Source organism: Diospyros lotus, chromosome 15, assembly GCF_014633365.1.
Source record: "Diospyros lotus cultivar Yz01 chromosome 15, ASM1463336v1, whole genome shotgun sequence".
Lineage (NCBI taxonomy): Eukaryota > Viridiplantae > Streptophyta > Magnoliopsida > Ericales > Ebenaceae > Diospyros > Diospyros lotus.
In genome coordinates this window covers 12557056-12569301 of record NC_068352.1, presented here as the reverse complement: position 1 = coordinate 12569301, position 12246 = coordinate 12557056, and the positions used below count along the sequence as shown (strand labels likewise).

At 40.2% G+C, this 12246-nt stretch overlaps 1 pseudogene; it reads right to left on the bottom strand.

Moving 5' to 3' along the window:
• Nucleotides 1-5996: 5996 nt before the first annotated feature.
• Nucleotides 5997-6096, bottom strand: LOC127792720 (small nucleolar RNA R71; annotated as a pseudogene).
• Nucleotides 6097-12246: the final 6150 nt, after the last annotated feature.

Genomic DNA, 12246 nt, shown 5'->3' with positions numbered 1-12246 from the left:
AAAGGTACGCCTCCTCATTTCTGCGCTCTCGCTGTTTCTTTCCCAGAGACGTGCTGCTCTTCCAATCTCTCTCTTAGGTAGAGGCGATTCCTTGCTTTAATCAGAAAGATGTCAAAGGTTAGCCCTATCGATCATCAGGGGAACGTTAGCAATGAGGCCAGAGGAGGCGCCACTCTCATGATCGTTAGCCTGACATCCTCTACTATCGGGCCCGCTCTTTTGACTACTCATGATGAGGAGCGACCACCAGCTAGGAAGGGTCAGAGGGGCACCGGGGGGGCTGAGTCTTCCGTTGGGGTGCCATCTCCGGGTGTGTCCCCTACCTCCAGGGATCGTCAGGCAACATATCGTTGAGTGGAGGACCGGGTCTTAGGGGTTTTGGCAGAGTACTACGCGGTGGAGCTTGGATTTCTCTCGGAGGTCGTTTCCCTCAAGCGATCACATCGAGAGGAGGTGGAGCATATCCAAGAGGCGGCGGAGAACGAGGCGAGAGATAGGGTGGCTAAGGAGACGGCTGACTTGTGTCAACGGCTAGAGGAGTCAGAGGCGTCATGGACTCATTGCCGCGAGGTCATGGGCCGACTTGTCCACCATCGTGAGGATGCCAGGGCCACACTTCGTGATTCAAGGGTGGAGGTCGCCCGTTTGTGGGCAGCGCTCGGGGCTACCCAATCGATGGCAGAGGTTGGCAGGACTCTGGTGTTGGATACCTCAGACGAGTATCTGGAGGGTTACGAGGAAACTCTTCTACACATGCGGACTTTGTTCCCCATCTTGGACTTACAACCCTGTAGGTCGTACATGAGGGTTGAGGGTGGTCGTCTTGTGGACCCGACCGAAGGGGCGCGGGTCGAGGCTTCAAGGGAGATTCTCAAGGTGGGTCGAGCTGGAGAAGGTGCTGCCGACGATGCTGAGCCCTTAGCTGAGTTGGGCTAATTTACTATTTTCTTTGATTGTAATCGCGTAGGCTTTCAACGTTTTCTCAGTTTTGTTCGGTTTTATGGTATCGTAATGTAACACCCCCTCCCCCAAGCCATCCCATTCCAAGGTAACCTGAAAGAGCGGGTGTTAGGGAACATAGACAAACCAACACTTAGCCACAAGCATGCATACATCTGACATCCATCAAACTCAAACCCAAAATAAATGCTTCCAAGGGTTATAGGCACAACTTTTCTTTAAGTTACATTACACACAAAATAAAGTCTACACATCTACCAACATAGCTTCCCAAGACCATTTAGGTCAAGAGGGGACCCGCACGTGCACATGTCTACCCAGCCTTCTTGCTCGACTCCCCACTCTTTACCTTTACCTAGAATGGATGAGAGTACAACGTGAGTCACAAAGCTCAGCAAGCATAAGAAATGAGAAGGAAGAGCATGGCAGATAATAATAGAATACAAGTGTTGTAACGCCCCGCTTTTTCGGGCATGTTATAACTTGGGGCAATTCTGGGACAATAATTTTTTTTTTCTTCAAACTTAAAACTAAATCACACTATTCCTCAAATACGTCCCAGAATTCCCTTACATTAATCTCGAGAGATAATCATCATACACATCAAATGCGGAAGCAAAGATCGAAACCTGATATCTTAACATTAATCATAAATAAATTCTTACATCTTCAACTTTCCTCAAACGTTCAGAATCTAAAGTAGCAGAACTTAAATACAGGGGCTATGTTACATACGTTTCATTCTTCATGCACTCTGCTAAGTGCCATTTCATGCCTCATTTATCCTTGTATCTGCTACAATCTCCATCTGGAACATTTGAATATTCTAAGGGCAAAACCTAAGTTAGATGATGAATCATCTAAGTAAGGGTATATAATGCTATGTCATGTGTGTATGCAATGTCTTACCTCGTAGGTGTCAACTGCACCTCTCATGCTACCTACCATTTTAGCAGCCACCTCTTTCGAAGCCGGGGTGTATGGGTGCACCCTTGGTAAAGTAGCGGTGCCAGTTTGTACTCCCTACGGCCTCAAATGAGCCCGATCAATGATATTAACATGTATTTATGCATTTCATAGTCATGTCATGTATGCAGTTTACGTGATGGATACATATTAGGGCATGTCAATATGATGAAAACATTCCCGAGGATCGGGTTTCTTAAACATAAATCACTTACAACCAAACATTTTCCATAAAACTAACTTTAATTAGGAAGTACCACTTACCTTCTCAAACTTATTTGGCTACCTCAAAATTCGTGCATCGCCTCGATTTGCGTGCCAGCCTCAAAATTCGATAAGTCACTTCAACTTAAGGATCAAAGCATCCTTATCACCATAATTATTTAAATAAACATTAAGACCTATTTTTTTCATAATTTCTAGCATTTTCTTTAATTTTCTCTCTATTTCTTCCTATTTTTCTCAATAAATCCAAACTAAATATTTCTAAAATATTTTTCTCAAATATCTCACTACGAAAATTCATAAAATAATATTCCCGAATTTCTAGAATTTTCTAGGAAATTTTACTTACCTTGACTTAGCATCTCTGGCCTCCTCAATAAGCGTGTCATATCCTCGAAATGCGTGCCTGAGCCATTTTTCTCACCAAAATCTCCGGCATTTTACTGAAACATAATTTCCTATTTTCTATAATTTTTCTAGAATTTTCCCATCCTTTTTCCTATTTTCTTTTCTTTTCTTTCTTTTCTTCCTCCTCCCTTCTTCTTCCTCCCCTGCTCCCCTGCTGTGTGCGCTGCCATGCGCGCACATGGCCGAGCTCCGTCGGCCTTCCTTCCCGCCCCCGCCGGCTGCCTCGATCGCCTTCGCCGGCCTCCACCGACTTCCCCGGCTACTGCGCCGCCGCTGGCAGCCGTTCACGGCTGTTGATGGCCGCGACTGGTTGCAACCTTGCTGCAACTGGTGGTGGCCCTGTTCGGCTACCGCTGCACGCCTCCTCGAGCTTCCTCGCACCACCGCGATGCTACACCTCGCCCGCAGCCATCTCCCCTGCCTCGCGATGCCCAGCTCACTGTCGCGGCTGCCTTGGTCGCGACCCACCTTCCTTCCAACTCTTTCTCTCTCTCTCTCTCTCTCTCTCTCTCTCTCATGCGTTTCTCGACCTTCCCCAAGCTCCCTACCCTTGCTCTCTCTCTCAGCCAAAGCTCCCAGCTTCCATTTCTTCTCCCCATTTCCTTTCCTCTTACTCACTATATATAGGCTGTTAGTGTAGGTGCTCTAGACCCAATCAGATTGGGCATGTTGTACACTGACAATTGTAATCATGTTTATTATTTGAATAAGGAGTTGTTCAAATTCACAAGAAATCATTCTATTAGTTTTTTGTTATTATTGTAATAACCGAATGAAACTAGATAGAATTCCATATGATGTATACTGTGATTAATCTGTAAAGATGTGAGATGATGTATCACAGTTTCTAGACATCATTAAACGTCCCAAGTTGTAGCAATGTCAAGAATGGACATTGACAATTGCGGTAAGACTTGTATGTGCTATGTTTTTGCTATGTGATAGCAACAGGGGTCTCACACCCGTAGGCATGGGGATGCCTAGACAAGTACATAGGTGACCAATGTTGGAGAACATGTCACTGGACATGACTCGCCATGAGAATCCATTTTGGTTATATGTTGATGGAATTCTCATACGAGATGGGTGTAACTAATTCTTGGACCTGAGGTTGTCATGGTCATCTCACAAGAAGACTGATATGCTTTGACATCGTTTCGATAAAGGCTGTACGTGGGCGATCGTTGGGCATATCACGAGGCTTATGGAGATGGGTGCATAACCAAGATGGGACTTGATAAGGGTCAATATTTCCTATATCCTAATGAATTATATCCCTATTTTGGCTTTATATTTATGCTTAAAGTAAATAATTATTCGTATTACATATTATTACAGGATGAAGCAAGGAAGTTGGCTTCTACAATTAATTAGGGGCATAATCGAAGACATTAGATTACCCATTTTTTATTGCTCAAATTCAAAGGCCAATTATGGAGTCTAGAGGATGTTTCAAGTGCACTTGGCCCAACTATCAAATGGAATTCAACCAAAGGCCCAAGACCAACCAAAGGCCCAAGACCAATCAAAGGCCCAACAAAGCCCAATTTGTAGAAGACTTTTCTTTGTTTTGTATTTTTTTTATAAGTGGTTTACCACCTAAAGTCTTTTGTATTCTTATGAGAAATCCACCACCTAAAGTCTTTTTTATTATTATGAGAAGTCCACCACACAAAGTCTTTTGTATTTTTTGTCTTTTACCTAATTTTCTTCCACTAGTTAGGTGAATGTTTTGTTAAATAATTGTGTGGCTTGTATTGCATCTTGTGAGCTATAAATAGCTCACTTTGGTGCATTTGTGAGGAGGTTGTTATTACTTGAATCAAAGTTTAGTTTTGTTCTTAGAGTTTCTCTTAGAAAATTGCTCTTATTCTCTCTCTTGTTTTCTCTTACTTCCTTTCTTTCTTCTTTTAAATTTTTATCTCATTTATTGTTACTTTATACCGCCTAAATGGCCGGTTAATTTCTGCCTTTAAATTTCTGTAATTTTAATTCCTGTCATTTAAATTATCCACCGCCTAAATGGCAGGTTAGTTTCTGCTATTTTAATTCTGTCATTTAAATTATGTCATTTAAATTCTTGTCAATTAATTTTTAAATGGAAATGAGTAGCTAAATCTAATCTTGGGTTAAGGCGAGGATAGTGTCCAATGTTCTTGAATCTCAAGATAAGCCAAACCTCGATGAATGCAAGATTTATCTGAGTTAAACTTGAGTTGAGTGTGTAAATGATTTTGTGAGTTTGGATTGGGTCATCATCCTAACTTAGAACTCTCATGTCATGTATGAGAGTTGCTAGAATTGGAGATGAGATATACCCAAGCTCAGACAATCAAATCATAGTCTGTAATATAATACAATTTATAGTGACATCTTAACCTAGAACCTTCATATCATGTATGAGGGTTGCTTAGCTGAGAATCATTCGTATCTTGAATTATAACTATCAAACGATCCTCTATTTATTTCAGATTAATGTTGTTGTTTAAATTGCTATAAGAGATTTATTAGGCATTGGTTCTGAACTCGCCTCAACCCAAGACCTTTTTAATATTCCAAAAAACCTTTTCACAATCAAGAAAACTTAGCTATCTTTGGATAAATCAACCCGAATGAACAATTCTTTTGTTAAATAAATCTCCCAGTGAATCGACCCGAACTTGTCCAGAATTTATATTTGTGCTACAACTACACTCACACACTAGTGAGTTTAAACCTCCTCACCATTTCAACACTGAACATCCAAAATGATTAAGGCTATCTAAATTGTAGGGTGAGGAGTGCAGCCAAATTTTGGCGCCGTTGCCGGGGAGGTGCAACAGAAGAAAAAATTCACTCCACGGGTAACTTTGTTCTTAATATTGTTTTTTCTTAACTGTTTGCATATTATTCAAATTGTATGAGACTTAGATCTGGTAGAATCTTAAGCCATCAAACTGAGTCAAACCATTCTATAGATTCTTTATCAGACACTGAAATATCACTTTTACAATCCATAATGTCTCAACAAAATGAAAACCTATCTGCTCACGGGAGTGATCATGGAGAACATGATCCCTTGGATGGTGATGAGATTAAACCCCTCAGGGATTATTTGCACCCTCCAAGGCAAACCACTCCCTCTTGCATAATCCTACCAATAAACCATCATTGATTTGTCCTTAAACCAGGTACCATACAAATGCTCCCCACATTTCATGGTATGGATTCTAAAAATCCATATACGCACATGAGGGATTTTGAAGAGGTATGTGGTACCTGTGGGGATCAAAATATACATGAGGACACTGTTAGACTAAAGCTCTTCCCATTCTCACTCAAGGATAAAGCAAAAATGTGGTTAGGGACTCTAGAGCCTAGATCAATAGGAACTTGGAGGGAGATGCAAACAAAATTTCTAAAAAAATACTTCCCAGCTAATAGAACAGCATCACTCCAAAGGCAAATGATGAATTTCGTCTATAAACCAAATGAAACATTTGCTCAAACTTGGGAACGTTTCAAGGACCTCTTGCATTCTTGCCCACACCATGCCTTTGAGCAATGGCGGGTAGTTAGTTTCTTCTTTAATGCCTTAACTCCTAATTTGAAAATGCTGGTGTCCACCATGTGTAATGGTGATTTTTATGAAAAAACTCTTGAAGAGGCTGTTGCATACTTTGACCATGTAGCTGAAAACTCTAGAAATTGGAAAGTTGGGCCATTAACCATGGGAGATTTGAGAGACCAATACAATCCACAACAAAAGGGAAAACTCCAATTAAATGAAACTGATGACATCAGTGCTATATTAGCTCTGTTGACAAAGAAAATGGAAGAATTGGAGATGAAAAAAATAAAGGTTGTCAATGAGGTAGAGGTGCATTGTGTAGTGTGTGAAGCCAATAGCTTTAGAACAGAGGAGTGTCTAACTCTCCCTGCTTTCAAAGAAGTGCTGTATGGCCAAACTTCAAACTCACAACCAAGGCAAACAGAGGGTAGAATATACCAAAACCAGAACCAGGGTGGAAATTATCAAGGGTACAACCCAAACTCAAACACCTATCATCCAAATTCTAGGAACCACCCAAATTTCTCTTGGAGAAATGACTTAGCACCTCAGCCACACCAACCATTTCCCTCACAACCACAACCACAACCTCAGTCACAGCCCTACCAGCTTAACCGAGGACCATCTATCTCATATCAACCACCGCATAAGAGATCCCTAGAGGATACTCTACAATAATTTATGCAAGGGCAGATGGGGAACAATGCTCAGGTAGCAAAATTCCAAGAGCAAATAAATAGGGCAATTGAGGATATGAGGAGTCAGCTAACCAAGCTAACTCAAACTTTGACTGTGAGAGAACCTGAGAAATTCCCTTCTCAACCAAATCCCAACCCCGTGAAGCAAACAAATCAAGTGGAATCATCAAATAGTGGGAACAATAATCATGAGCAGGTGCAAGCAGTTACTGTCCTTAGGAATGGAAAAATAATTGACAAACCAGATGATCCTAGGACAAGCCAACCTAATGCACAAGAAGAAGAACAAAATGAAAATATAAAAAATGACAATGCTCCAACTTTGGAGGAAAAACTTGAAAACAAAAAAAAAGGAAACTAAAGAAAAAAATAAGGTGGAAGAATTCAAGAGCAACCCTGTACCACCATTCTCTCAAAGACTTACTCAAACAAAGAGGGAAAAACAAAATGCTAATATTTATGAAGTGTTCAAGCAGGTGAGGATTAACATTCCTTTCCTTGATGCAATCAATCAGACACCATCTTATGCAAAATTCTTAAAAGACTTGTGTACTGTTAAAAGAAAGATCAACATCCATGAGAAAGCATTCTTAACTAAACAGGTGAGTTCCATCCTACAACTTAAAACACCTCCTACGTACAAAGACCCTAGTAGCCCAACCATTTCTTGCATAATTGGAAGCCAGAGGGTGGACCAAGCACTCTTAGATCTAGGAGCAAGTGTTAACTTGCTTCCTTATAGTGTATATCAGCAACTGGGCTGAGGAGAACTCAAGCCAACAAGAGTTACCCTACAGCTTGCTGATAGGTCAATCAAAGTCCCTAGGGGGATAGTGGAGGATGTATTAGTGCAGGTGGACAAATTTTACTTCCCTATTGATTTTATAGTCTTGGACACACAACCCCATCAAGGCCCTCAACTCGTTGTTCCAGTCATTCTTGGTAGACCATTCCTAGCAACTTCAAATGCCATAATTAACTGTAGGAATGGAATACTTAAGTTATCATTTGGAAACATGACTGTAGAGATGAATATCTTTAGAGTTTCCAAACAACACATAGCTGAGAATGAGGTGGAGGAAGTAGATTTGGTTCAAACATTAGCTGAGGACTATTTTGCAAAAGAATTTTTGAACAAATCTATGGAAGAAGATCAAGAAGAGAGAGAGTTAAAAGAATTGGAGAACACTAGGGAGCAAGAAGCAATGCCTATGGCTCAATGGATTCCCAAATCAGAACCATTGGGTTCTCTGAACAATGAGGAGTCACAATCTGATAATACCTCACCCACACCTGAAATGAAACCTTTGCCAAGTGAGTTAAAATATGCATTTCTAGGTGATGAGAACACACTCCCCGTAGTCATCTCTTCAAGTTTAACATCCCAATGGGAAATTTAACTGATAAACATTCTGAGAGCTTATAAAAAAGCCTTAGGTTGGACCATCTCAGACTTGCATGGAATTAGCCCTTTGACTTGCACTCATAGGATATTTCTAGAGGAGGATGCTAAACCTGTTAGGCAAATGCAGAGGAGACTCAATCCTAACATGAAAGAGGTGGTTAGGAAAGAAGTGCCAAAGTTGCTAGATGCGGGTATTATATACCCCATCTCGGATTCAAAGTGGGTCAGCCCCACTCAAGTGGTCCCAAAAAGGTCTGGAGTCACAGTGGTGAGAAATGAAAAGAATGAATTGATCCCTACTCGCATCCAAATCGGATGGAGAGTGTGCATCGATTACAAAAAACTCAATGCAATGACTAGAAAAGACCATTTTCCATTGCCATTCTTGGACCAAGTCCTTGAAAGAATAGCTGGACAAGCATTCTATTATTTCCTTTATGGTTATTCAGGATATAACCAGATTGACATTGCCCTAGAGGACCAGGAAAAGACCACTTTCACATATCCATTTGGGACATTTGCCTATAGACGTATGCCTTTTGGACTATGCAATGCCCCTGCCACCTTCCAAAGGTGTGTGATGAGTATTTTTAGTGAGATGAAAGAACACATTGTGGAGGTTTTTATGGATGATTTCTCTGTCTATGGAGCTAGTTTTGAGGCATGTTTAGAGAATTTAGAGAGAGTTCTAGCTCGTTGTGAAGAAACCCACCTTATGCTTAACTGGGAAAAATGTCATTTCATGGTCAAACAAGGTATAGTCCTAGGGCATATTGTCTCTGCTAAGGGAATGGAGGTGGACAAAGCCAAAGTAGAAGCCATCCAAAAACTACCAGTCCCTAAGAGTGTTAAGGACATCAGGTCTTTCCTTGGGCATGTTGGGTTCTATAGGAGATTCATAGCATCTTTTAGCAGCATAGCCTGGCCTCTGTGTAATTTGCTCTCCCAGAATGTCCCATTTGGGTGGACATCATCTTGTCAAACCTCTTTTGAGAGGTTAAGAAATGCTCTCATCTTAGCCCCCATTATTCAACCACCAGATTGGTCATTGCCCTTTGAACTCATGTGTGATGCAAGTGATTATGTTGTAGGAGCAGTCCTAGGGCAAGGAAAAGATAAAAAACCTTATGTCATCTACTATGCCAGTAAAACCCTCAATGAAGCCCAAAAAAATTACACAACAACTGAGAAGGAACTATTGGTAATAGTTTTTGCATTAGAGAAGTTCAGATCATATCTGGTGGGGTCAATGGTCATTGTTTTCACTGACCATGCTGCTTTGAAATACTTGCTCACCAAACAAGATGCCAAACCACGTCTTATTAGGTGGATTTTGTTACTCCAAGAATTCAACATAGAAATCAAAGATAAAAAGGGAGTAGAAAATGTGGTGACAGACCATTTGTCTAGACTTCCATGCCAAGACCTCAATCTAGACAAAGAACCAATCAGGGACACCTTTCTAGATGAACAGCTCTTCCTTATCAATGATACCTCAACCTCTGTTACACCATGGTACGCAGATCTGGCCAACTATTTAGCCACCGGTCTTATTCCAAATCATTGGACCAAGCTAGATAAACAAAAATTCTTTAGGAAGGTTAGGACTTATTTCTGGGATGACCCTTACTTGTACAAGTATTGTGCTGACCAAATTTTAAGAAGGTGCATCCTCGAGCATGAGCAACAAAGTGTTTTGAATTTTTGTCATACTCTTGCTTGTGGAGGTCATTTCTCCATAAGAAAAACATTGGCCAAGATCTTACAAAGTGGATTCTTTTGGCCTACCATGTTTAGAGATGTGCATCAGTTTTGTAGCTCATGTGATAGATGCCAAAGGCTAGGAAGCCTAACCAAGAGGAATATGATGCCCTTGCAACCCATTCAGGTGTTAGAAATTTTTGATTGTTGGGGAATAGACTTCATGGGACCATTTGTTAATTCAGGTGGACATGAGTACATCTTGTTAGCTATTGACTATGTGTCCAAGTGGGTAAAAGCAATCCCAACAAGAACAAACAATCATCGGGTTGTAATGAAGTTTTTGAAAGAAAATATTTTTAGTAGGTTTGGAATGCCTAGGGCCATCATAAGTGATGGAGGTTCTCATTTCTACAACAAACCAGTGGCTGAATTAATGAGAAAATATGGAGTAGTCCACAAGGTTGCAACCCCATATCACCCTCAAACCAATGGCCAAGCTGAATTGGCCAATAGGGAGATAATAAGGATTTTAGAGAAAATAGTTAATTCTAACCGCAAGGATTGGTCCTTGAGGTTAATTGATGCACTTTGGGCCTATAGAACTGCATACAAGACCATTCTAGGCATGTCTCCCTATAAGTTGGTATATGGAAAGCCATGTCATCTGCTAGTTGAAATAGAGCACAAAGCCTACTGGGCCATTAGGAAGATTAATGAGGAATCAACAGAAGTGAGCCTCAATAGGAAATTGCAACTTAATGAACTTGAAGAACTTAGGGATGAGGCATTTGAAAATGCCAAATTATCTAAGTTGCATATGAAAAAGTTGCATGACCAACACATCAACGGAAAAAATTTTCATGTTGGTCAGCAGGTGCTTCTCTACAACTCAAGGCTTCATTTGTTCCCAGGGAAGTTGAGATCAAAATGGACAGGACCCTATACAATCAAGACCATATTAGAATATGGGGCAATAGAAATTGAAATCAAAGAGTCTGGATAATGTTTTAAAGTGAATGGCCAAAGGTTGAAACCATATCTAGGCATAGCTGAGAAAGATTTTGTTGAAGGAAATGACGAGATGGTGGAGTTGGGTGATCCACTGTCAGTGGTTAAGTGACCTTTAGGAACACATTCGTCTGGGAATCTGATGTTAAAAGACCACCTTTCCATTTAGGTTAAATGGATGTCTTTGGAATTCGGATATAAAAAAAAAAAAAACAAAATATATATATATATATATAATATATTTATTGTTCCTTTTTGTATTACTTAATTAACTTTGACTCAAATAGTGTTTCTCCGTGTGCAGTCTGAATAAAATATTTGCATACTAATTCATGCATTGAAGACCGCCAGGTATGCCCATATTCTATTCTTTTATTACCGATTGAGGATAATGCGCAAGTCAAGTTGGGGGGGTAAGGTGTACTTATAAATTTATTGGTGTTTGAATTTGATCTGTTGTGCAAATGTCTGACCGATAATATTGCTTTGTGTGGTATATATGATTTTATTAGGCCCCTAAAAAAAAAATTAATAATAATTAACCTAAAATATATATATATATAAAAACAAAAAAAAAAAAATTTCTTTTGAGAGAGACAGAATTGGCGTTGGTGGTAGCCATTTTTCTCGGGCAGTGCAATCACATTGTCCTATAAAGGAAGAGGCACACTGCCAAATGTTGAAAAATGAGGCACCGAGCGTTGAAAAAAGAGACGCGCCTGACCCTGTAATTATGGCATGCCTCGAACCGAGTATGAAATATTGGCACCCACTACTCTATAACAGACTACATATCGATAGGAGACAAGCCACACTTCTGCAAGCAAGCTCAGTCTTCTTTCCTTCCTGTTGTTCTCTGATCAGGTACTGTGGTTCATTTTGTAAGTTTCACAGTTTTTACTTTTCTCTTATTATAGTTGTATTTTAATTAAAAAAAAAATAGATCTTCAACTCTTAAAAATTCGCAAGTACTATCCATCTCTCCCAATGAACGATTTGAAAAAAAATTATGTTGCTAGGTGTGAAAGACTTAGAATGTTGATGTATAAAAGCATTCCTGAAGATATTCGTTGGCTGATCGAAGCAAAAGTTCGATTAGTTGGCGAAACTTCACCTAGTTTTAAGCACTTCCCGGGCTTAGGGAATAGTAGTTTTGCGAAGAAACGAAGAGCTAAAAGAGTGAATGGTTGTCACAAGTGTGCTCGTTGAACCTATAACACTCGATGCAAATCTGTGGGGTTTACGTCCATAAATCGAGAAGATAAAAATTAGTTTCATAAAGGATGGACTGAGTAAGGAGTCATTGGATGATATCCGATTGA